General features: G+C 47.6%; 1 protein-coding gene across 1 annotated transcript in view; it reads right to left on the bottom strand.

Moving 5' to 3' along the window:
* Nucleotides 1-14,021, bottom strand: part of LOC131269407 (uncharacterized) — a 209,463-nt gene that overhangs the window by 126,129 nt on the left and 69,313 nt on the right. The window lies entirely within an intron of this gene.

The raw sequence follows: 14,021 nt of genomic DNA, 5'->3' as shown, positions 1-14,021 counted from the left end.
AAAAAAAAACACGCTATAACGTAACGCCCTTTACTACTATGTTATATCTCTATAAATTACCAAACCGAAACCCGAACGGAAGCACGTACGCACGGGGTGGGGAGAGGCAGGGGTCTGGGGCCTCGGTCTGAGATCCTCTTTCTTGAACACTCACACAAACACATGCAATAAGCGTCTGTTGCGGCAAAGGTAAACGTTAAACCGCTGGTTAATACCGCCAAGGAAAGCAGAAGGTCCTTACAAAGTCATCTCCCATCCACGTCGAACGATACACACACACAAACACAGACACACACACACACACGTAAAGAGCCACCCGGCCCTACCCTAACGACGTGTAGAACAAAATTAATATAAATATCCAAAGGAATGCGTTGTGCAGGCGGAAGAAAACTCACTAGAAATAAATTTCGATAAGCTTAAGTATGTGTGTGCGCTGCTAGGGGTGGGGGAAAGGGTGTAATTCGCGCAACAAACGAGGAAGGAAAGGGGGGGAGAAAACATCGACAAGGAAAGAGATAGCAAGCATACGGAATGTGTGCGTTTTGGGGGGAGAACTATTTGAGATTAATTGAAAACAAATGCAAAATTAAACGAATGAAATGAAAAATGAAAGCGAAACAGTAAACTTGAATGCGAACGTGTATGCTTTATTGTTATAATTTGTTGTTTTTTTTTCATGAACATATTTAACGTTGATTGAGAAATGGAACAATGAAGGTTGCGCTGGTTTCGTGGTAAGCGAAATGTGATACAACAATGGCCGATATAAGTATTTTTCGATTCGAGTTGTCAAAACAAGCTGTCAAATATCCTTTAGTAAAGCTTAGACGGACCGTAAATTCGTCCAGAAATGTAAAAGCAACAATGCAAACAGTGAAATTTTCCAAATTAACAATAATACTAAGAACTAAGCAACCAATAATTGTAAGAAGTGTGAAAACCGCACAGGAAAGCAGCAGTTTTTCAACAAATTTCCTACATAACGTCAAATTAACTAAGTTCTTCCTTTTTCAAGTGTTACTGAAAGGTAATTTGAAAGAAAAGGATACTTTAACCTTTACAAGATTAACATAATAGATGGTCTTTCTTAGTATGAATCGATTAGACTGGCATTTTTCCTAATCGGATTAACATTGTAACTCGTCCGGTTCGAGAACACGTTACTATGGTTACCCGATGATGTAACGCTACCGATTAATGTCACTCGGGATAGTAGAACTAGTCCGTATTGTTGTTACATTTGGATTTCGACAGGTTTGCATGTTTTCTTCCTTTTCAAAACAACATTTAAACTGTTTAGTTCTGGGCAAACAAAAGTTTACTTTTATATTTCTTCACAAGTGAAGTGAAGATGGTTTTTCCGAAGAAATGGTGCTGCCCCCGTTGTTCGTTCCCTTCGCCTAGCGAATCTGACAGAGCGTGTCGGAAATCGGTTGATCGAAAGAAAACCAATTACGGTGTGTGTGTGCGTGTGTGTGGAAATCGGTAAGAGACCACGGAAAACGGCACCATCGTTGCCATCCGCCATCTTTGAAGCGAGCGACGGACCCGTTCCTTCGTGGAGCGGGGATTTTCCGGGTCCTGAGAGTATATGTTCCTTTTGATGCTTTCGATCGGTTTTTCCGACCCCCCCCATAGGGGAGGAAGAATGCCGTTTCCCGTTTGATATGTGTTTTTCCCTTTGGGTGAACTCCTTCCTAACGCTGCGCCACTTGCTGCAGGTGTTGTTAAATTATTCCTTTCCACCACCGTCTTGCGCTCGCTCGGGGGTTTTCCGCGTTGCAGGAAAAACACGGTTCGATTGCGGCGAGGGGCGGGGTGGCGAGGAAAACCCGGGCTGGAACGCGCAGCCGTCGGAATGGAGATGAAAGCGGAAGAAGTCCTGGCCTGGCATCTCTGGCTGCGGCTGCGGGAATAGTCGCCGGGTAAACCATCCGTTAGATCTTTCCACCACCCCCTCCCGCTGCCCCCTCCCCCCACCCCACTCGGAAAATGAGAGAGAGAGTGAGAGAGAGGACCCAGGAGACTGTCGCTGGCCTTGTTTCGCGTGCTTGGCCAACCCATCCGCCCATCTCAACCACCCCGCCCTCACTTCCTTTTCCTCCCCCCCCCCCACCCCAACGTCGTTCGTGCCAGTGCGCATACTCCCTCCCCCCCTCCCTCCATCCCTCCGGAACTCACATTTCGTTCTCTTTCGGCTACTGAAACGCTGCGCTCTCGCTCGCACCCCGTCGGCATTCGCCACCGTACACCATTTTGGAATCGTTTTCCCCGCTCCCACTCTCCACTCACGTTATCTCTATCTCTTTTTTCCCTCTCCCTCTCTCTCACTCCCACAACCAAACGAACGCATCTTGTGCCAAATGTAATCACATAAATATTGCTTTAATCTTTCCCGCATCCCCCCTTGCGTTAACCTCCGCCCCCCCCTCCACAAGGGGGGTGGATTTCTAAGCACGGAAATGTTGTGTGTCGTTTCGGGATGTATGTATGTGTTGCTGCTCGCTCTTCCTCGCTTTCGGGTTGCGGTTTTGCCTTTTGGAGGAGGCTTTTACTTGTGAGAGAAAGGTTGTTGGAGGTAGAAAATTGGTTTCAATCCCCGCACACCCAAAGCTATCCACCTCTCCTAAAAACAATCACACACACACACACAGACGTGACGGTTTTGGGCGTCCGTTCGCGCCGCTTGCGAGACCAATAACCGTTTTGCAGGTGCGCCATTTAGGCGTAATGAAGTTTTTGCACCAAATTTACTACCCTCCACCCGGGTTTACACCCTCGTTCCCTCGTTCCCTCGTCCAAATGCCGCATTGCTAGGTGAGTTGGTTTGTGTCTGATGCTTCACTCTCCATCTCAACTCCAAACGCTCTCAAACCAACGGGAAGTTTTTCTTTTTTATGTTTAGGGCAGCGAGCGAAAATCTGCCGGAAAGACGCAGTGGAAGGTCCCCTGAGGGAGGGGGGAAAGAAGGCTCCATCTGGAGCGATTTTTCCATACTGAGCCCGTAATAGCTGTACGAATTACGATTGCTACACCGATCCAACGGCTTTATCGAGATGGATGGCTCCGCCATTCGTAGCTGGCCGAGTTGGGGGGGGGGAAGGCTTCTGGTGGAGGCGCCTGGTGTTTGGTAAAAATATTGCTCGCAACCAACCCGCCTTGTGTTCGGTTTCATTCCGCTTTGTTTGAAATCCCCACCCCCCCTCCCGCAACAAACCGGAAAATTAAAGTTGTAAAACACGAACCATTGGCTTGAAGGGTTTTCCAGGAAAAGCGGACAGGGCGTGGGGGGGAGGGAGGGGTCGCCTTCGGATGCAATTAATGCTGCAACTTTGCTGCACCATCGCTCAATTAAGCTGCTTTGTTTGATTGCGATTACGCCGACGAATTGGGCGAAGCCTGCTTTTCCGGAGGCTGAGCGGCCATTATGGTTGTTTTTTTTTTTTTGTTTTGCCTGCCTCCTTCATTTCTCGCAACCAATTATGTTAAGCTCGGGAGGTCGGTCAGTTAAGCTGGGATTGTAAAAAAAAAAAAAAAACATTTCCACCTCCACCAAGGTCGAAAGGTGATTGTTTTTCGGCGTTTGCCACCGTTGGGCGCTTCAATTTTCCAAGAAACATTTTGAGGGCGGTAAATTGTGAACACCACTTAATGAAACAATGTTTCCGGACAGCATCTCCGAGGTCGTTAATTTGGTTAGACTGAAAGAATGATTATCCGATTAAAGTTATTATCCACAACGAAATGAAAAGCTGGATTTTCGATGCTTTAAATCCTTCTTTGATTATGAAGAGAAAATTCAATCCATTCTGAACGATTTTCTCCCTCTGATAAAATTCTGAGATTGTTATAGCTTAACGAAACTTATTTAACAAATAAGTTTAATGCTTCGTGAATCAGATCAGAAGGTAAGTGAAGGAAATAAATCTTATAAACTGAGAAACCAAAACTGTTTGATGCTCAAAAATCGATTCCGCATGGCTGTTTTAGAACATAATTTCCTAAAACTATGTCCATACTTGAACATCTCCTAAAACCACTAACGTTTAGTAGAGGGGCTGGCATATATTAGGTAAATTAATAAGGTTTTCCTCTACAAAACAAAACTGATTTTCAGCTGAAGAAGATTTAAGAGATGTCTAATTAGTAAAAGTGAACAAGTGTGTCTACATTCTGGTAAATGTTTTGCGCTGAAACTTGGTGTTGAAGTGCGGGGATGAATTTTCCCCTTCCCGACACCGGTGGTGGTGCTGCGGTAAATGGTTACATTTAATTATTTTGCTGCATCGGGCTTGGCGCTTTTCCGCTTTCCGCAAGCGCTTTTTCCGAAGGAAAGGATGGGGAAAGTGTAACCCCCCTACCCCCCACCAAAGAGGACGGGAGGATGTTGGAGTGGCGGAAAAATGAAACTTTATGTTGGCCGATGGAAAACGTTGGTGGCGCGTGCTGGCGAGAAAAATAAAACATACACACTCACACTCCCTGCAATCAATAATTACATTTAATGGGAAGATACACGGACCTGCATACACACACACATGCGCGGCCAAACAGCCCATTACCGTCGCATTGTGTCGTTGTGTTCGCAAAGTGGTGATTTCATGTCTCGTTGCGGCCAAACGATCGTGCGTCGGAAGTGGACGTAAATAAAACGAAACGACCCGCAAACAACTAGCCCGACAAGCACTAACACCGGACGTCCGCCCGTGCACACAATGTGTGTGTGTGCGAAAACGAAACGGGTGGGTTCGGTCGAGGCTCGTCGCGGGAAAATCCGACGTCAAGCTGAAGCGACGAGCCAGGGTGAGGGTAGGTGGTGGTGGTCGACTCGTCCGCTTAATGGTTGCTACAACTGTCATCTAACCACCCACCACCCCGAATCTCGCCCGGAAACCCCTTTTCCACGGCACAAACTGAGAACGCGCAAAAATGGCGAATGGATCTAATTTGCGCAGACCAACACACACACACAGAAGGACTCTCCCCCGCCCCCACTCCCTCTCCAGTTGATTGCTTTCTTCCCACACGAAGGGGTGGTGATGGGCAGAGCATGCTGAAGTCTCTTTGAAATCTCTCCTTTTCCCGGAAAAGTCCGAGCGCGCCACAAAAGTGGCATATTCGAAGGCTTCAAGTTTTAGCCCCCCCCCCCCCCCCCCATTTTGCGAAGCGACAAGACATAAGATGTGCTGCGTAAGATGCTGACGGTAGGTGGAGGAAGAGGATGTGGTGGGTGGAAAAGGGGCCGGAAAGTTCTCGCAGACGCCGTCCTGTGTTTTAATAAGTTCACAGGAAACACAAACGAAAATTAGTTTCATCGGGCAGGATAGACACAAAATAAAAACACCCCTAAATTATGCTTATGTAATACCTCCCTTCCCCCCCCCCCCCTCCCCCATCCTGCAGGACGAATGGCGCGCGGGCGGAAAAATGTAATGGAAAACTTCAAAGGGAAAATTTTGCGGTGAATCCGGCTCTCTGGCCACGATAGGATTGTGTCCCTCCCTCACCCAACCCGGGATAAACCACACTGCATTTTCCGCCCTCTCACCTCCCACCCCCCCACCACCCCCCTTGGTTTAGAGATTGACACGTTGGTGGACCAATTTCGGATTGGTTGTTTTTTTTTGTTTTGAGTTCCCCATTACGTTCGGTTCGTGTTTTGTGCCGCCCGAGGGGGGTTGGATTAAAAGGGCTCCCGGTTGGTGGAACGGAGGGAGGGTTGGTAAATGTCCAGGAAAAGACCAGCGACGAGGAATAAACACGACGCCCGGTTTTTTTTTTTTTTGATTATTAGGCACGATCAAAGCCACCGAACGGAACCGTTGTCATTCGGTCCAAACCGAAAAAGTAGTAGAACACGGGAGAGAGGGGGAGGGACCATAATAATGATAATAATAGTGGTGCTGTGAGTGGAGCGAAAGAGAGGAAGCGAAAGGTCAGCCGGGAAAAGTGAGTCGGAGTGAAAAGAAAACCGAAATACTAATTTATTTCCAGCCAATGAGTGGAACATCGCTCCGACAAATTTGCTTTCTGTCTTGTGTTCTCTCTCTCTCACACACACACACACACACAAACACACGATATCCTTTCCGGTTTTGCACACAAGAATATCTTAGCAAAGACTTGCAACCCGAGAGCCTTCCGGGCTTGGGAAAACTAATGAGGACAATGGACGGACGGGTTGCGGAAACGGGGGAGGGAGGGCGGATAAAAAGGAAAACTAGCACACAACCGAGAGTGAGCTCCGGGGAGTTGTTCGCAAATCGGTGTTCGCGAACGGTGGCCAAGTTTTCCAAAGCGAGCCCTCCACCTTTTTTTTCCAACCCGACCGAACGAAACTAAAGCGAACACGTGTAAGCCGAGGGAGGGTAAGAGGGGGGGGGGGGGGGGGGGGGGGGGTAGTTTGCTACCAACATAGACACACACACCCCTACACTAGCTGAATTGCGGTTGGTTTCTTCCTGGGGACGAAAAGGAACGGGTACTTTATCTAATCTTTTTCCTTCCCGACTTCTGGTTTGGTGTTTGTTTTATTTCCACCCCCCTCCCACACCCGTTTCCAGCATTCAATGGCGTGGCACAACAAAGCTTCCGCAAGGGACTTCCGCCATTCGTTTCTTTCGACCACTTTATCGTTTCGCTCGCCTGGGTTTTTTTTCTCTTCGCCGCCGCGAAATTCTAAACGTCCGAATTTAATTGTTTAATTAATTAAAGCTCTTTGGACCAACACACACGTACACACACACACACACACACGCGAGCGCGGAAAAATCAATCCAAGCGGCCATTTGGATAGCGAAGACAAGATAAATGGACAGAAAAATATTACACCTGATTGCTACCTATCGACTGAAAAGTCATATGAATGATGTGTGTATATGTGTGTGTAAATGACCGATCATTTACTGCAACAGCATTTTTTTTTATGGTTTTACAAAAACAAATGATTGATTGTGATCGATTGCGTGCGAATGGGGTGATGTTAAGTATTGATTAAATGTAATTAAAATCATCATGCCATTTGACATTTGAGCCGAACGAATTGAAGGAGTAATTAAGTTAATTTCCATACCAATAGCTTTATGTGAACATATTACGAAAATTCGAGGAAGTGGTAGAAACAATAATACAATAAATCGGCAACGTACTTCATAGAATTTTCTTTATACTTCTCTGCAAAGCATTAAACAGAGTAAAATGAGATAAAGCAAATTAAGTATGAAGTCATACAAGAGTGTGAATAAGCGACTATTTTTTTATTTAACACTGAAACAACGGGCATTTGTAACCGTTGCATTCATTTTGTGGAGATGAAAACCGAAAATAAACAACAAAAAGTTTGCAAAAATGATCCTAAAGTTAATACTGGTGCAAACACTCATAACAAACTAACTTAAAATGTAAAAAAAAACAATAAAACTAAGCTTCGAAACGATTTAAGTCATTTGTTACATTGGTGAATATTGTTGTTGTTCGATTCGGAAACGAATGCTCATAAACTCTGAATTTAATTTTTCCGGCACCACTTACTATGTCTTTTTGATTGTGAACTCCCGGAAAAAAGGAAACCCCCCCCAACCGATTGGGTGGCAAACAGTTGCACTGACAGCAAACAGCCTGTCAAACACCATTTTTAATTTATCTCAATTTCACGAACATACTTTCTTAAGGGTTCGGCCGTTGTGCCTGCTGTCTTGTCTTGCGTTTTCTTTTCCCTGTGTCCTTTACTGTTCTTCGGAATGATTTTTTTATTGTTGTTGTTTAGATCTTGTTGTCCGTTTGCGTTGTCTTTCGTATTTTTTATTCATTCTCCGAAGGAAAAACTGGCTGTTTTATTGTTCGCCTAAGCGCGCGCCGTAATTAGCATCCATTTTTCTTGTCCTTTCCCCGCACCCGCGGGAGCAGAAAACATCAACAATAACAGCCACCCGTGACAGCTTCGGGGCAGGCTTTGCCGTGTTTTCGTTCGTTATCGCCTTCGCATCCGGGGGGGGGCGATTTTCGGGGTTTGTTCTCGCGCGCGCATCTCATCGTTTTGCATCTGGCCGGCCCTGGTAAATGCCCCGGGGTGCCATCGACAATCGCAACTTATCACCTTCCGTCACCTTCCGCCCGGACGCCCGTCGCGCGCGCGCTCCCGCCAAGAGGACATCAGAACGCATCAATCAAATTAAAAAGTTCGTTTCCTTCCTCCCCTGCGCCTTGGAACGGCCATGGAAAATCTCCCCCCCCCCCCCCCCCGAACCGTCCCGCTTTCCCTTTTTCCACCACCGTTTGTTTGTTTGTTTGTTGTTTGTTACACCTTCGCGCAAAAAGGTGACGACGAGCTGACCATTAGCGTTCGCCAGCGGAAAGGGGAAACAAGGTAGGGGGAAGGGGGGAATGGGAATTAAACGATCTCCTAATCACTGGTTTCCGTTGCGCCGCCGGGCTGCGTGGGGTTCCCCGCGACTGCACAACCATTTAAAGTACGGTCCGATAAGAATCGCTACGCTCCGGAAGGCAACAACATATGCGCACTCGCCTTCATGTTGCCTTTGACGTTGCGGAGGGTGCGGTCCCTTTTTTCCTCCCGGGGGTGAAGGGGTATTTCGGAACGGGTGAGGGTCGGACGCGGGTTATCTTCGATCAAGAGCGTCCGCTTTAAAAGTGTTTGTACGACTGTTTCGGCAGCGTCGGGTCTTGTATTTGAGGTTAGGTTAGTATTCAATTAGGTTAAGGGAACGGAACGGTAGTTCTGTTTACTCCCAAAAGCGTAAATCTCGCTGAACAAATCCCATTCAACGCACAATGAACGAATCGTTACTTATCACTCATCCCGAAAGCGGGTGTCTAAAGGGTTCTCTTAGCTATGTTCCATCAGATTTTCGACCTCTGAGGTTGAAGATTGCCTCACTCAGTACGAGCCAGCCGCTCCTTGAACTCCTGATGGACATCATACTGGAGTACGATTGGTAGGCAAAAATATCGATTATGGTTTCAAGAGTTTGAACTATTGGTGTTAGGCTTTGGTGTACCTGAGGCCACTTGAAAACTAGTTCAGATGTTGGTGAAGCTTACCAGGCAAGGTACATGGACCTATTCTCTTTCGCGAATAGAACACCAAGCCAAAAGATAATGAAATAACGAGACGCAAACGGCGTATCTGTGAGCTTCTGCTCCCTCTAACTTATTTTGTTGATGACATATAGCCAGGTATTGGTTTCTAATATGGTGAAACTATCATGGAGATTGGGGGATCTCCAATTCCTCACATCCATCTCTACAGGTTATTGAAGATGACAGCTTAAATTGGACCTTAAAGTATTCTGTTAAGGTTCAACATGTTTGTGTTTGTGTTAAGACCAGATATTGCAAAATAGTAGCGTACTCGTACTTTAGTGTTTTGTTCAAAACCTATGCCAGCCTGCAAATGACCTGAATCCTGACAAATTGTCCAGAGCTCTCTATCCGTTTTTAGTTTCTTCAGGAATTCTGAGTAAAGAATCCTTTTTGCTAGCATCATGAGCTATTTGTAAGGCTTGTACACCTATAGAATATCGTTCTAATGAACTCCAATCAAATCGTTTTCATATTGAAAAGGTCGACTGGACTGATCTGTTTTCACTCTATCAAATTTCCAGCTGTGCATTAAACATCGCGTCAGTTTTTTCATGTTAAATGTCAAAAACGTACACAACCAATGGGTACTCTTCTTGAAAACATATCCAATGTTCAAACAAGTTCTTCTTTTGCCACTCGCAAAAATTCTGTTCAGGCCATCTTTATTATCTATTGTTCTCCAATAAGGATTTCGATTTTCATACTGTTTAATCAGTGAAACTGTCAGAACGGAAGTAAAGTAAACAAGATAGTAAAATAAATAACTCTTTAACCGACTAGCTCGGAAAAATTAGAACAATTAAAAAGCTCAACAACCAGGAATGGGAGGAAATACTAGACCTTAGAGAACCTCCAACGCCTTGGAACTCCGACGCACCACAAGAGCCGTACACGCGACCGGTTGATGGATGGAGTGTTAATTCCTGTGCGTGTGTGTGTGTGTGTTTGTGTGCACCGATCCGTTCCGGCGGGCGCGTGTTGTTGCGGGCGACGGGAAGTGTGTTTTTCTCGCGAAAGCTCATTAAAAATACATAACCGACAAAACGCCCAGCAGCAAATGCTGAGAGAGAGAGAGAGAGAGAGAGAGAAAAAGAGAGAGAAAGAAAAAGGAAGCATACATTGGAGGTCCAAAGGTCCGGCTGGGTAAAGGGAAGGTAATAACCGGAACACCGGAATAACGAACACAATAACGATAATCGTAGATTTCCGGCCAACGATAACGAAGGAAGGATCGATCGAAGGAGGACCATGGGGAGGGGAAGGAAGGAAGTAAGGAAGGAACGAAAGACCGAGTGGCCGCACAGGACTGCTTCTGGTATTTGAGCCAATTTTGGTTTTTCTTCATTCCGAACGGGACGCCAGCGGGGAAAACGGGTCAGCGGCCCGGGGCGGACATCCATATTTATAGGTTAAGTTGCCGTTGCCCGCTCGCCTGTTCCGTTACGAGCGATTGATGTCATTTCGTCGTGGGTCGCGCGTTCCTTTTTGTTTTTTTTCGTTTTTGGTTGGTTTTGTGCGAGAACCGGGAAGTTAATTAAATTAACAACCCGCGCGCAATCGGCGGGGGGTGGGGGGGGGGGAGGAACAAGCAACCGGCGGAGGAAGGGAAAGGTAGGAAAACCGACCTTGAGCGGGGAGAGAGGGGTTGGCATGACACGGGCGGATCGTTCGCTGTTCGCTGGGACAATTACAATTACACTAATTCACCCTCGCTCGCTCGGGCCCAGGGGAAACGGGGGCGGCGGAAGGAACTAGGAGGTGTTAATTTGCCCGTGGAAAATCGAACCGACGTGCGGGAAAATCAGTCAATCCAACGCAGCAAGCGTAAATTAGCGGCATCTAATTGGCCCCGCCATTAACCGGGTCCGCCTAACGCAACCGTGGTCGCGATTTGGCGTTAGCGTTACTCACGTTACCGAAATCGAGCGGGTTAGGATTCGCCAGTAACGGGGAAACAGAAACCAATCGGATTCGGTTATCGGAAACGGAAACCTAACCCTATCCGAATTGCCTACCTATTCTGACCTTTGTTCCTTTGTTCCTGAATACTTGTTGAAGTTTAATTGAAATAAAACTACGAGATATTGAAGGAACTGTCAGGAAGATCCTAAACTTCCACATTCCAAACTCCTGAACTCCATCCCGTCTATCGTACGGTTTTGCGGGTTAGTGGAGAAACAAGATTTTGGAGACAGCTCTTTGTTTTTACCCTGCAGCGAACAGGTGAACACGGGTTACAGTTTATAAAAATATGAGTGGCGTTACGCGAAAAGTGTAAAGTCCGCAAAAATGGCAGCAAAACAAAACAAAACAAACAAAAAAAGGCCGACACAAGCAATCTCGGAACTCGGAATCCTAATGGTACACAGCCGGTGTCAGCGTTTTGGACCGGAACCTATGGTGTGGTATATACCATTTGCTATGCATAACCAACGAGCCCGAGCCCCATTTCCGAGCGGTTGACAGGTAATTTTGAAAACTTTAGCCACCTCCCGCTCCTTAGCCGGGGAGTTTTGGAATCGCGTGCAGTGCGACGGAGCTCGCGGAAAAGTTCAATCCCCACCCCCCGCCCCGGAAAGTTCAACCGAGTGGAAGCGGGAAGGCGGCGATGGACAAGATGACAAGTCTGCACAAAACCAAAACAAAAAAGGCAACATGGCGGAGGTCAATTTGAATGTCGAATGGCGGCGAGCGGGATCCGATTTGCGGCGAAATTGCCAATCTTTGGACCGTTCGGTAATACCTTTTCCGCTCCGTTCCTGCATCCCTGCAGCCCCTCTCGGAACGACTTTCGAAAACCCCATCATCGTGTTTACGTGTGTTTTGGAAATGTTTTCTTTTTGTTGTAGTTGTTTCGGAAGTCATCACCTTTACGCCATTGCTTTGCCGAAGTATTTTTGTTCGCTTTCGTTTCCTTTTTGTGACAGCGCTGAAAACGTGACATACCAGGGGGGGGGTGGGAGCTGGGGGAAAGGTCAAATTGCAACCCGGAGTAATGGCGGGGGGGGGGGGGGGGGAGAATGTTAATAAGAAAATGACTTATTCGTTAACAATCTGTCAACCTTCGGGAAGAACCTTTCGGTCTTCCTCCGTGTCGGGGGAAAGGCTGGTTTGGCTGGTACGGAAAATCTCGCAGTTTTTCCTTTTGATGTGTAGCTCCTGCCTGCCACTCCACTCATCTTTCCCGCCCTCCCCCCTCCGCCCAGTCTTCGTCTTCCCAGGAGCAGGAAGGGGATTTCGGGGAGAAATTGCCTTCTCGTTAAATCATTTCCGGATTTCGCCGAAACCTATTGTTCTGTGAACATGTTTTGCCCGATCGCAACCCGTCTCCATCCACCTTCTCCCATGCTCTTTCTCCCGCACCCTAATGTCCTTGCTCCGATAAACAAGATAAACAACCAAACCCACTCAACTGACAGACGCCTTATAATAGCTTAATAGCTTTATTTCCACCCCTGGTGCTGCTGCTGCTGGTGGTGTCCTCCTGTAGACAGGCAGGTTCCGACGGTGTCGAGGGTGAGAGAGGGAACTACACACACACACACACACACACAAACACACACTCCCAGGAGAACCACTCTTGCGGGGTTGTGCACTCTTTTTCGTTGTGTGCCGTCGTCACTGGTAAAGTGACAATTGGGAATTCGCCAGAAATCATGACACATGAAGAAAACAGATCCCTCTCCCCCTCCCGTCCCATCGACCCCTGCCCCTTTTCCCCCTTCGGTGGAAAAGTGAAAATCGCTGAAAATTGAGCCACAAAAATCGGCGGGGAGGGGAAAACCCGGGACCGTGCCCTCATGCCGTGGAACCGGAACCTGGAGGGGAGAGAGGGAGGAGGGGAGGGTGTTGCCGAGATTTTCCCTCGCACCCCTCACGCGCTCGAGAGGGATGATTACTAGATTATGATGCGTGCATTAACAGATTACCCTATAATTGAGCTCGGAAGCTGTTGTCGGAGTCGGGTTAGCGCCCCTCTTCCCCTCACCGCGTGCCCTTTCGTCCCCTGTTCGGTCCGCTACCCCCGATCGATACTCGGCTGTGCGCGAAAACTCCGGGGTGGATGCGTCCGGAGGGATTTCCCGGAGTCTATTAAATCTCGGTCGTTCGGTCAGGTTTTATTGGTCGTCTCGATAATGAAATGGGACACATCCCTGCAACCTCTGCGCCACCGGACGTCTCTCTCTCTCTCTCTGTCTCGCACGAACCGAGATGAACCCCGCGCGAGGTTCGCTTTTCCGACGACGCTAAACGTGGAGGTGGTTCTCTGGCAACGGGAAGAAGGGTCGGATGGGAAGGGGAGGAAAATTTATGTTAACTTCATTTTCGCCGCAATCAATACACGCTCCCGGGGCCGCCCTGGCAAGCTTTCCACCGAGCCTTCTTCCTTCCCAACCCCTTTTTTCCCGAGGACCTGTTTGAAGCAATTTTCCTTTTTATTCCGATGTCGGCGGAGTATAGAAAGTAACGAATTACATCTCCCTCCCCCACCCCCCGTCCCGTTCTCGAAGCCGTTTTTCCACGGCGCGAGCGCGCGCGAGAGAGAGAGCGGGCGATAGAGCAAAAGTCAAAAGCTGCCGCAAATTTATCAAAATATGTTAAGTTAATTTTGATGTTTTTACGTTCGGTAATGATGGTGCCATTACGAACATTTGGCGAGTGATGCTTGGAGGGCGGGCTGTGAGGGAGAGGGAGAGGACGCATAGCACACGGATGAGCTCACACCGGCACTTTTCGGGCCACCGGCCGGACCACCAGATGGGCTTGCTTTTCTTTTTACTTTCGATGGGTTAAGGGTTATTATATTTTCCTATTTTCCGGTCGCCGCACTTTCCTTGTTTGTTTTTCCGCTTTCTGCCCTCGACGGCTGTGAGGGGTGTCGGTACCGCGTCGCTTACAGTGTCCTGCGTGCGTGC

This window comes from Anopheles coustani, chromosome X (genome assembly GCF_943734705.1).
Source record: "Anopheles coustani chromosome X, idAnoCousDA_361_x.2, whole genome shotgun sequence".
Classification (NCBI taxonomy): Eukaryota; Metazoa; Arthropoda; class Insecta; order Diptera; family Culicidae; genus Anopheles; species Anopheles coustani.
This window is presented reverse-complemented; position numbering and strand designations above follow the sequence as displayed.